Source organism: Pan paniscus, chromosome 2 (assembly GCF_029289425.2).
Source record: "Pan paniscus chromosome 2, NHGRI_mPanPan1-v2.0_pri, whole genome shotgun sequence".
Taxonomy (NCBI): Eukaryota; Metazoa; Chordata; class Mammalia; order Primates; family Hominidae; genus Pan; species Pan paniscus.
Genome location: NC_085926.1, coordinates 113165914 through 113178896, shown reverse-complemented (window position 1 = coordinate 113178896; position 12983 = coordinate 113165914). Strand labels below are relative to the sequence as shown.

At 38.1% G+C, this 12983-nt stretch overlaps 1 long non-coding RNA gene across 2 annotated transcripts in view; it reads right to left on the bottom strand.

The window, feature by feature from the left end:
- Window positions 1-12983, bottom strand: part of LOC117979731 (uncharacterized) — a 117428-nt gene that overhangs the window by 66596 nt on the left and 37849 nt on the right. For both annotated transcript variants that reach the window (XR_010111451.1, XR_010111450.1), the window contains exon 2: window positions 5869-5990. This is a non-coding gene — a long non-coding RNA (uncharacterized LOC117979731). The remainder of the gene's footprint in view (window positions 1-5868; window positions 5991-12983) is intronic.

Genomic DNA, 12983 nt, shown 5'->3' with positions numbered 1-12983 from the left:
TGTACAACATAATGTTTTGATACATAAAATGGGAAACTTTACATTTTAATTAGTAACTATAACACTACAATGTTATCTGTGTTGTAATCGGATTTTTTCCTTTATCTAACTATAACACTAACTTCAATGTTATAAACACAAAATAAGGAAGACATACATAGAGAACTGACATCAAATAAAAATTGAGAAAGACGTATATATATGAGACAGAGATAGTGAAAGATAGTGAGGGAGGGAAGAACAAAGTCACATAAGTAGAGGGATACATCAAAATGGACACGGAAATAGAGAACACAAAACACATATACATCTACACAGGAAGACAGCGAGGCAGACACAAAGACACACAGGAATATTCATTGATAAAGGCATAGACAGAGATCAAAATAAACAGAGACACCCAAATAAAAATAGATTGAGCAAAGATGAAAAAACACACATACAAGAACACAGGAAATGACACACAGTCAGATGTGTATACACAGTTTTATAGAGAAAGTCACATTTTTTAAATACAGCACAAACACACAAAGAAAAAAATACCAAAGACAGACATGCAAGAAAAGATGTTCAGAAAGACAGACTTAGCAACATGGGGATAAAAAACTCAGAGAGAAGACACCTTTCATAAATTAAAATTCTTAAAATATGGTTTTTAAAGATACATGTACTAAGGGTTTTAAAATTACGTAGCATTACCACCCCCAGAAGCAAAAGTTAAGGTAATATTTCTTGCTCTTCCTCTGCAGATCAGATAAGCCAAAATCAAGACCCAAATATAATCATAGACATAAATTTATCTCTTTATTCTGGAAAAAAATACTAAAAAAATGAGCCCTATTAATAAATCGCTCACCACTCCCCCCATCCCCCACCCCCCCCCCCGCCCCCGAAAAAAAAAAGCACAAAGTTTGATTTGGCTAGTCAACATACATGCACCAACAATTTATCTATTGTCTTTTTTATTTAGACATAGTCATGGAATATGAAAAATAACTTTAAATAAGGTGTAAGCCCTATATAGAGAACCACAGGTATCACTAAAGCTACATCTGTCACCAAATACTAATGCCAAAATGATACTAACAACTATTAATTTCTGAATTACCATTGGGAAGGAGAGAAAGGAAAAAGCGAGACAACAGCTAAATTAACTTACATTCCCACCAACAGTATATAAGTGTTTCCTTCTCTCTTCTGTTTCATCAGCATGTGTTGTTTTTTGACTTTTTAACAATAGCCATTCCAACTGGTATGAGATAGTTGGAAAGCAGTCTGGAGATTTTTCAGAGAATTTAAAACAGAGCTATCTTAGACCCAACAATCCTATTACTGGGTATATACACAAAAGAAAGTAAATCATTCTACCAAAAAGACACATGCACTCATCTGTTCATTGCTGTGCTATTCCCAATAGCAGAGACACAGAATCAACCCAGCTGCCCATCAGTGGTAGATTGGATAAAGAAAACATGGTGCATATACATCATAAAATACCATGAAGCCATAAAAAAGAATGAAATCATGTCTTCTGTAGCAACATAGATAGAGCTGGAGGCCATCATCCTAAGCAAATAAATGCAGGAATAGAAAACCAAATACCACATGTTCTCACTTATAAGTCAGACATAATAACGGAACAATAGATGCTGTGTGCTACTAGAGGGTAGGCAGGGAGGTTAAAAAACTACCTATCAGGTACTATGCTCACTACCAGGGTGACAGGATATGTACTCCAAACCTCAGCATCACACAATATTACCATATAACAAATCTGCACATGTATCCCCCGTATCTAAGATAAAAGTTGAAAATTTCTTGAAAAAGCAAATACTAAAAAAAAGAAGCAAAATAGCAACTGAAAATCAAGCATCTGACAAGATTACAGTAAAGTTAATCTAATTAGTTTCGGTTCAAGTCTCTGAGAATATAGAAAGTTCAAAAACCTCTGGTTGTTATAATCACCTTATTATTGAGTTTATCAACAGTGTGGAAATTCTATCAAACACTCATCAATCAACTATTATGAATGGCCAAAAACAAACAAACAAAAAGAGGTAACTAGAAAATCATCAATTCAGCCTTACCATACAAGATGCCGCCAAAGTATTGCAAGGATGCATAAATATTTTGAAATATGTTTAAATAATGTGTCCTGACTGCCAGTAAAAATTTTTTTTCCAAGCAAATGTTATTAAAAAATGTTTGGGCTATCCACGAATGTTTTCACAAGCATTCCTACCAGGCAACTACTGAAACCTCAGAAAAAACTCTGGCCAACAGAAGAACTCTTAAGAAAGAATCACTGAATAGAAGGTGATCTAAGGAAATGTAGACAGGAATATTTGAGCTATTAAGATGGTCCAGAAGTAAACGCATGTTTCATAAAAGCATTTGAAACAAATAATTCTGGCCGAAAAAAAATTAAACACATTTAGACAGTGAGGACACACCCAACAAAAATGTTTGTTTGTTGATCTTAACATTTTATTTTGCATGTACTTGCCAGAGCAGGAATTGACCAAAATAAGATAAATGCAAACATCTCACAGAAGGAAAAATTACAGAAAATTTGTAAGTGTAAAAAAGATGAGAAAATTTGCTTCCTGAACATAGAGCAAAATTCAGATATTTATTACTTATTTAAAGTAATAACAATTTTTCCAGCATAAGACCAGAAGCACAAAAAGTACTTAAATATCAATTATATTATACATTACTATAGACTTTACATTCACAAAATGCTGTCTTATTCCTTCAGTTAACTCACATAACACTTCTCTGAGACAAGCTGATAAGAAAGATTATTATCCCCATTTTACAGACGAAATTATATTTGCTTGATAAGCCCGTTCTTAGTCTCTTACATCACATTTGCCTCTTGGCATTATAAAATATACTTTTAAAACACTATTTTTGTTATTTTAGAAAAAAAGCTTTATGGCATACAATATTGACAAGTATTAAGAAAATAACTTATATGATAAAGGAAAAAATTAGGAATTTGTAGGAAAATATAAAAGCTTATTTATTAATGCATTTCTTTAGTTACAATTGTTAGAATACTTGCTGTCCACACTTTCTTTTCTTTTTTTTTTTTTTTTTTTGAGATGGAGTCTCGCTCTGTCGCCAGGCTGGAGTGCAGTGGCACAATCTCAGCTCACTGCAAGCTCTGCCTCCCGGGTTCAAGTGATTCTTCTGCCTCAGGCTCCCGAGTAGCTGGGACTACAGGCCTGTGCCACCATGCCCAGCTAATTTTTGTATTTTTAGTAGAGATGGGTTTCACCATGCTGGCCAGGATGATTTAGATCTCTTGACCTGTGATCCACCGCCTCAGCCTCCCAAAGTGCTGGGATTACAGGCGTGAGCCACTGCTCCTGACCCACACTTTATTTCATTCTATATCATAATCATCATCATAAGTCCTAAAATACATAAAGCCCTATTTATTTTTCCAATTTTCTTTCTTAAGTTCTTGATATAAACTGGGCCTAAATCATAGATGTTATATACGGAAGTTCACACTTGAAATAATTTTCTCTTATTTGACTTGCCTAAGTTTCCTGATCTCTTTTCACATCTGCTTTTTCTTTTTCCCTCCCACCCCTTAAATGCTGTCAGTTCGTAGGTTCTGGCATCAGTTTGTTCTTCCATGCTATTTTGCTAAATCCAGACACTTACTTGCAGGGATTCTACTGATCCCACTAAAAGGCCATGGTGAGTTGAGAGCAGAAGGAGCATACCTTTATTTCTGGCCCCACTTGTCTCCCAGCTCCAGTCCTAAATTTCCAAGTGCATGATGGAGATCTCCACTTGTTCCTCATTAGTACATTAAACTCAAAATATCTAGAAGATTATTCACCAACTTTTCACCAATAAACCTAACTTTCTAATTTCCATGATGACAATATTATTCTTCTAATCACCTCTTTAAAAAAATCTCCCCAGTTCCTGCATCTCTAGGTCCAACTGCTAAATCCTATTGATTTTTACCTACTCAATATCTGTAACACTTATATTAGTCTATTCTTGCACTGCTATAAAGCAATACCTGAGGCTGGGTAATTTATAAATAAAAGAAGTTTAATTGGCTCACAGTTCCACAGGCTGTGCAGGAAGCATGATTCTGGCATCTGCTTGGCTTCTGGAGAGGCCTCAGGAAACTTACAGTCATGGTGGAAGGCCAAGGAGAAGCAGGCATGTCTTATATTGCCAGAACAGGAAGAAGAGAGACAGGTAGGTGGTGCCATACACTTTTAAACAACCAGATCTTGTGAGAACTCATTCACTACACAGTACCAAGCGGGTATGAACCCCAAATATCTAAGACGGGTCTCAGTCAATTCAGAAAGTTTATTTTGCCAAAGTCAGGGACATGTGCCCATGATGCAGCCTCACAAGGTCCTGGTCCTGACAACATGTGCCCAAGGGGGTGGGGGCACAGCTTGGTTTTATACATTTTATGGAGACATGAGATATCAATCAATGTACGTAAGATGTACATTGGTTTAGTCCAGAAAGGCAGGACAACTTGAAGTGGGAAGGGTGCTTCCAGGTGATAGGTAGATAAAAGAAAAACCAAATGGTTTCATTCTTCTGAGTTTCTGATTAGCCTTTCCAAAGGAAACAATAAGATATGCATTTATCTTAGTGAGCAGAGGGATGACTTTGAAAAGAATGGGAGGCAGGTTTGCCCTAAGCAGTTCCCATCTTGACTTTTCCCTTTAGCTTAGAGATTTGGGGGGTCCCAAGATTTATTTTCCTTTCACATTTTAACGTTTTTCTTTTTAAAATCCTTTGGAGAAATCATTTTAGAAGAAAATGAGTCTCTGGTCTCAGGTTTCATCTGATCCCTCAAGACTAGGATGGTTTACTTGTAGAAGGGTAAGTCCCACATTATTAGAAAAGCTCATTTTTAGCAGGTTGTGAAGTCTCATGTCCTATGAAGAGAAAATAGGGGGAGGAAGGGAGAAAAACAACAACAAACAAAAAAGAACAATCCTAGAAAGTCAATACAGGCCATATTACTCTGAAGTCCATGTATCAGTAGGCAGTTATGAAAGTGGCTTACATATGTAAATAGGTTGCTGTTATTTTCTTCTGAAGCTTAAGTTGTCTACCTTTAGTTCACAGGGCTTTAACAAAGCACAGCTTAGTTTTCAGTTATTCCAATTAGGAAAAATAGGAGAAAAAAGAAAAATAAAGATGAAAAAAATTGAACACATTATTTTGGAGACTTATCACCAGGAAAAATTTTAGAATTCAGTCCAACTGTAGAAAATAATAAAAGTTGAAAAACATTAAGCAAGTCTAAAATCTAATGACAGGTGTACTATACTTTTTGAAACATAATTTTTCTCTCTTCAGGTTCCTATTTTTACTAAAAACAAATCACGGTAGGACTGATTTACTTTATTATACTTGGCCTGTTTGTATAAAGTACAGCAAGAATAATTATTTTTCACATAGGCTTTTTTATGGAACTTTGTTTCATAGAAGGAATCTCAGATAAGACTTTTTTAAAGTCAAGCTCAGTCATGGCTTTGTACCATCAAATGCCTTTGAGCTGGGTAAATTCCTCTCCTCTTGAGATCCCAAGATAATTTGGGTCTCCTGGACCTATCAGAAAGTGAAATTCTTTACTTATCACAGGTCAGGAACCCTATACAGGGACTGTGTAGACAAGGTATGAGGCCATTGTTCCCAAGGGGTTTTTATTGGCTCTATTTAAGTCAAGTTTGATTCCTTAAAAAAATCACACCATTCCAGTAAAATAACCAGTTTCTCCAATAGTGTCCTGTTGCAAAATAAAACATTCTTATTGCACTTATGCAAATAACTATATTGCCATAAATTAAGAATACTCACAAATAGTTTCCACATTCTGCAGAAATCAGATTGAGAGAGAGAAATCCAAATTTGTTTACAGTAGTATACTTCACTCAATTGTGACTAGCTGTAAATAAGTCAAAAGCAAAGTTTTCTTGACTCTGGAAAAGAAAACAAAGAATTATCAACGTTTTAAGCTTTTTTTAAATGATTACTTCACTCTTCTGAAGTATTAGGTCTTTACATCTCTCTTTACATTGGTCTGTGATTATATTTGGGTCTTGATTTTGGTTTATCTTGAATTGGAAAATAAATAGGGCTTCAGTTTTCTATTAGTTCGGTCCATGCAGTTAACTCCTGTTCTGCTTGACATTCATGAATATTCCATCTCTCCATGAGAGTCCTGAAAGTTTTCCTCCATTCTAATGTCACAGTCTCCAAAGTTATCAGAACTCTGCATTCAGGAAGACCTTTTAGAGCTATAAAAGCTGATTATAAAACCACCTTCTAAAGAGGACCAAAACAAGAAAACAATTGTCCATTGATGACAAAAAGTTTTAGTGCACCCACAGTCAAAGACACAACTGACAAGGAAATTTGTTACTGCTGTGGCACATAATAACTTAACATAACAGTGATAATTATTACTAATAACATACAGTAAGTCATATCAGAAATAGAGGAGTTTCCCACAATTTTAAAACACATACCAATAACATTTATGTGAATACAGTCTAAAGAAAGCCAAACACCATCATTTCATATTTGACAATACTTCCTGTAGGATTTTTACATCAAATAAGTCATATATGTCATTTTTGGACTTTAGGGAACCTAATATCTTAAAGGAATAATTAGGTCAGAAAAAAGACATAATTTATAATTTGATTTTAGAAAGTTTTTCAAATATCAAAGGTTTAAAACGCTTGATATCACAAAATAGGGTCACAGGTCATTGTAAAATAAGTCATTAATTTAACCAAAGTGATAATTTGAAGATTTCAAAAACAAGGTGAAAACTGTTATTCTTTGAGAGAGGAGACTTAATTTTCCAAACAATAATCCCTAATAAAAACAGCATGAGGCCAATTAAATTTGTTTTTCAAACTTTTATAAACAATCTATAAAATTTTAATCATCTTGACCATACAATATAATTTCCATAAGCCTTTTACAACCTTTATAACCTTTATTAAGGAGTGGGTTAATGCTTCAAGAAAACCTTGTTAATATGACATAGGGGCCCATATACTGGTCTTGCATCAGTGTGCCTTTGACATTGGTGGTTAATTTACAGGGAAATTGAACCTATTTTATGTTTCAAAATCGGCCCTTACAATATCACCCACCTCTTCCATGATAGTCCCTGATCCTTACGAGCTGAATATCTTTAATTTCTGGCCTTGTGTCTCACGAACCCAATTTATTTTGATTGGCATCTTCCACTGGATCTAAAGATAAGGCTTTAACTACTGTCAGTGTTAAGATTTAGAAGGACTTGATGTCCTTTTTAGACCCAGGAGTCAAAGCCCTATAACTTACTTAATGGCACAAGGACTTTAAAATCACATACAGAAAGTTACACAGATGCAATAATCTTAATTTTAAGAAAACTTTTTAATCTCAGTTTTTTCTAAGCAAACCAAACTTAGAAATAATGACGTGGGAATTATTTTGATAAAGCGTAAGATCTAATTATTAGGCCAGTTACCCAAAGGCAAAATAAAAGACCTTCTGCAGTGCAACTACTGTTCCCTATGGGGAATATTATGTTGGAAGGAAACATTTCCTTTAGACCTCTAAGATAAAACCTTTTCTTTTCTTTTTTTTTTTTTTTTGCATCAGGCCACAACAGTTAGAAACTGTAGGAAAAAAAACTTATAGGAATTGAAAATGAGTTAAAGGATAGAGTTTGATTTCAGGTCTTTTAAAAGACGAGAGAAAGCTGAAAACAGCAAGATGCAATAAAAGTTAAACTTTGCATTAAAAAAATTATAATGTCTTGTAATTTATTAAGAGTAGAGCAATACCTTAAGAAAATGTCATAGTTTGAACCAATTCTTTCATGTATAAGTGTGTTTTTTAATCAAAACTCAATCTCTAGAAAGACCATTATAATTTCCCTCTAATTATAGACAGCTTGGTCACATAAAAGTTTTTCTTTTTTTTTTAATAGATCCTCTCATTATGACTTACACTGACCATTCATGACTGCTTGGAAGTTCTGGTTTGTCCTGAACATCCCTCATTTTTAAAACAACCAGTTATTTTATTCTAGGACAAAATTTACCATATAAGCTTCTTTCTTATATAAAGTCATTTTTCTTTAAGCTTTCTTACCAAAAATACCTCTTTAATTATATTAATATAACTTTCTTTACATCTGTCTTATTGCCTGGTTTCTTTTTCCTTGTTGTATACATAACCTTTAAAGAAGCTTTGAATTAGACAAAAATTATTCACCTTTTAAAAAGGATACACTTTTTTAGAAAGAATGTTTTCCTACAATTTTTTTGAAAATACCCAATTGATGAAATACCTATTATTTAATTTAACTTTAGTTTCTAAATTATGACAAGTTTGTCTACAAATATTTATCCCATTACATTTACCTAATTATTTGAATAGTTTACCTAGATTATTTATGATACCTGCAATAGTCATCATTTTAAGTTATGAAACTATAACTGCAAAATTATAACTGGGACAATGAAAAAGGTCTGACCCAACCTACTCCATCTTGATTTTAACCTCTAAGCTGCCCTTGTTCATTTCCGGGCATTGGATGAATTAACTTTGGGAGTATCATAGTTTATAGTTTAGTTTTGAAAGAGATGATAACAGTCCCTCACAAAACAAACCCCCTTCCTGCCTGGGGACTTGACTGCCTAAATAGAAGTTATGGCTATTTCACTAAATAATTCAATATTTAGCTATTTTCATTGAATCAATATCAACCTCTTATTTATCAAAAATTATGCAAGCAAAGATAATTGTATTTTGGGCTGTGTTTATAGTTTTGTATCCCTTATGCCAAATTTTGACACCTTATAGTATTTGGCCGGGATAAGTATGAAATTGCTTGATCAATAAATGAAAACAAACATGTATGCTGAAAATTCTTAAGCCATTTCTACTGTTCTTTACCAATAATTTTAAAGCTAGATTATTAAAGATTTTACTTAAGTCACATGAACTTAAAAACCATCGGGGTTCATTATTTAATTGATGACTACTCATTAAGCCAATTTGGTACCTTGTGGCCAAAACACAACAAAATACATGTACGTACACATAAACACACACATACATTTTCATACACTAAAGATCCTATAGCTTTTACTTCAGAACTCTAGCCGTGAGATATTAATACAAACTTATTGGTCTGCGAAAACAGTAACGAAAAGGAATGGTTGGAGTCTAACAGTGGATTTTATCTTGGTCAAAAAGTAACAGCAGCTTTAAAGCAGGGAGAAAAGAAAACAGAGAAAAAGAGAACTTAAGAACTCTGTAGTTTGAAGGTCGATCTTAGTGCCCCTTTTCTTTCATGTAAATGTGCACAAAGACCATAATAATTCTATTTTACACAAACTCTAACAAGTAGAGGTGCCATAAAACCAATGGAGTGCCCCAAAGGGGGTCATTCTCCTTGTTTTATCCTCGTTTTTAGATTATTAATTTCCCACTTTTCTTTTTCTTTTTTTTCTTAAAAGGAGGAACTGAGCTATGGCCTAGGGTTTTTGTGGTGTGTGCTGATTGTGGGTGGGACTCCATAGTGTGTTACCACTGAGTTGTTGCCACCCTCTTTCATGTCTCAGTTTCATTCTCTGGAGGTCTACCACCTCCAGGAGGGCTCAAAGCTCAGTGACCAGCTCCCATATGTGCTTCCTGGATGAGCCCTTTTTTAAACAAGTTTGATAGGGATTCTCCATAGGGCTGCTGCAAATCACAGGTGGTCAACCCTCTCTACACTCCCACGAGGCCCCTGGTCACCCACGGGTGCCTTTCAGCTGGGTGGGGCAAAATGTTCATTCTCTTCGAAGCTAAGAAAACTAAATCTCTCATTTACCTATGAAAACAACAGTTCAGCTTCTCACGCAAATGCGCACATACAAGCCAAACTGACATTAATTCTGGGAGAAAAAGCAATAGAGAAGACCCTTTAGAATGCATCTCCGAATTAAAAGTAGAATCCTTAAACAATAACTTCCTAGGAGAGAAAGAAAGGGAAAAAAAAAGCCAAAACCACTTCCTGTAAACCACCTTCAGCCACCCCTAACTTTGGAGTTCTTGCCTACCATTATACACACCAAGGTCAAATCTTCTCACAGTACAAGGTAATCTCTAATAGCCCCAAAGCCAAAGAGGTCAAGTCATGCAATACAGGAGAGCAGAGCTTTAGACCTAAGAAGAATGTGCCCATGACTCTTGGAACTCCACAAAGAAAACAGAACACCCCAAAAGGGGTGAGTGGTGTCTTTGTTCTGAGTTCTCTAAGGAGTTTGAGTCATTAGAAGCCTTCTCTCTAGATTTTTCTTGGTACTGAAGATGACAAAGGGGGAAGGCGGTATAGGGTGGAAGAAAAGTAAACAAAAGAACAATTGTTTTGTTTCCTTTTTTTTTTCAGACAGGAAGCAAACACAGAAACCAAATGCATAGTTTTGGGTTTTTGTTTTTTGTTTTTTCCTCTTTTACAGCTGTGAGGAATTTTAGCCAATTCAGAGAGGCCTTGTTACCCATACTTTGAAATTCTCATTCAGATTTGACCAAGTCATATAGGGTTGGTCAAATCTGAAAGGAGAAGGACCAGAACAAACAAAAACAACAACAACAAAACCAACAATATGATTACTGAGCACTCTAATGGTAAGGAGAAATTAAGATCAGCTGGTTGTTAATCTTAACTTTAGCCAAGACAAAACCCCAATTCAGCTACTTATGTAGGGTTGGGTCTCAGACTGAAGACTGCTCTCTTCCACTCTGGAAGCAGGAAAAAACTCAAACTCACCTTCCCTGTTGGAAGCAAGCTCAAACTCTAGAAAGGAGTTACCTCCCTTTCATCATCATGGAAGCAGGAAAACTTGCCTCCTTTGCTGGAAGCAAGTAAAACTCCCCCTTCCTCGAACCAAGAAAAAGGAGTTTTACAGCAGAATAAACTTTAGATCTTGATCAAATCTGGGGGGATCAGGGATTCTCTGAAGGCGATGCTTCCAGGCCTCAGCAAATTATTCTATTGGTTTGACCCATAAAGACAGCTCAAAGTGGTACTAAGCACCAACAAGAGATATGTCAAAGGTCAGGGGAACCTCTACTCAGAATCCATTTGTGATTGCCAAATGTGAACTCCAAATATCTGAGACAGGTCTCAGTCAATTCAGGACGTTTATTTTGCCAAAGTTAAGGACACGTGCCCATGATACAGCCTCACAAAGTCCTGACTACATGTGTCCAATGTGGTCAGGGCACAGCTTTGTTTTATACATTCTAGGGAGATATAAGACATCAATCAATATATGTAAGATGTACATTGGCTTGGTCTGAAAAGGCAGGATAACTCCAAGAGGGAGCAGGGAGTGGGGTTGGGGGGCGCTTCCAGGTCATAGTGAGAGGTGACAGCGTGCTGGCAGTCCTCACAGCCCTTGCTGGCTCTCGGCGCCTCCTCTGCCTGGGCTCCCACTTTGGCGGCACTTGAGGAGCCCTTCAGCCCACCGCTGCACTGTGAGAGCCCCTTTCTGGGCTGGCCAAGACCGGAGCCGGCTCCCTCAGCTTGCAGGGAGGTGTGGAGGGAGAGGCGCAAGCGGGAACTGGGGCTGCACGCCGCGCTTGCGGGCCAGCTGGAGTTCCGGGTGGGCGTGGGCTTGGTGGGCCCGCACTGGGAGCAGCCGGCTGGCCCTGCTGCCCCAGGCAATGAGGGGCTTAGCACCTGGGCCAACGGCTGCGGAGGGTGTACTCGGTCCCCCAGCCGTGCCAGCCCACCGGCGCTGCTCTCTATTACTCACCAGGCTTTAACTGCGTTCCCGCGGGGCAGGGCTGGGGACCTGCAGCCCGCCATGCCTGAGCCTCCCACCCCCTCCATGGGCTCCTGTGCCACCCGAGCCTCCCCGAGGAGTGCCGCCCCCTGCTCCAGGGCGTCCAGTCCCATCGACCACCCAAGGGCTGAGGAGTGCGGGCGTCCAGCGCGGGACTGGCAGGCAGCTCCACCTGCAGCCCGGTGCGGGATCCACTGGGTGAAGCCAGCTGGGCTCCTGGGTCTGGTGGGGCCTTGGAGAACCTTTGTGTGGACACTCTGTATCTAGCTAATCTGGTGGGAAGGTGGAGAACCTTTGTGTCTAGCTCAGGGATTGTAAACGCAACAATCAGGGCCCTGTCAAAAACAGACCACTGGGCTCTACCAATCAGCAGGATGTGGGTCGGGCCAGATAAGAGAATAAAAGCAGGCTGCCCGAGCCAGCAGTGGCAACCGGCTTGGGTCCCTTTCCACACTGTGGAAGCTTTGTTCTTTCGCTCTTTGCAATAAATCTTGCTACTGCTCACTCTTTGGGTCCACACTGCCTTTATGAGCTGTAACACTCACAGAGAAGGTCTGCAGCTTCACTCCTGAAGCCAGCGAGCCCAAGAGCCCACCAGAAGGAACGAACAACTCCAGGCGCGCCGCCTTAAGAGCTGTAACACTCACAGCAAAGGTCTGCAGCTTCACTCCTGAGCCAGCGAGACCACGAACCCACCAGAAGGAAGAAACTCCGAACACATCCGAGCATCAGAAGGAACAAACTCCAGACTTAAGAGCTGTAACATTCACCAGAGGGTCCCCGGCTTCATTCTTGAAGTCAGTGAGACCAAGAACCCACCAATTCCAGACACAACAGGTAGATAAGAGACAAACCAAAGGGTTGCATTCTTTGAGTTTCTGATTAGCCTTTCCAAAGGAGGCAATCAGATATGCATTTATCTCAGTGAGCAGAGGGATGACTTTAAATAGAATGGGAGGCAGGTTTGCCCTAAGCAGTTCCCATCTTGACTTTTCCCTTTAGCTTAGTGATTCTGAGGTCCCAACATTTACTTTCCTTTCACAAGGAGATGGTGCTAAACCATTAGAAACTGCCCCCATTATCTAATCACCCCCTATCAGGCCCCACCTCCAACACTGGGGATTC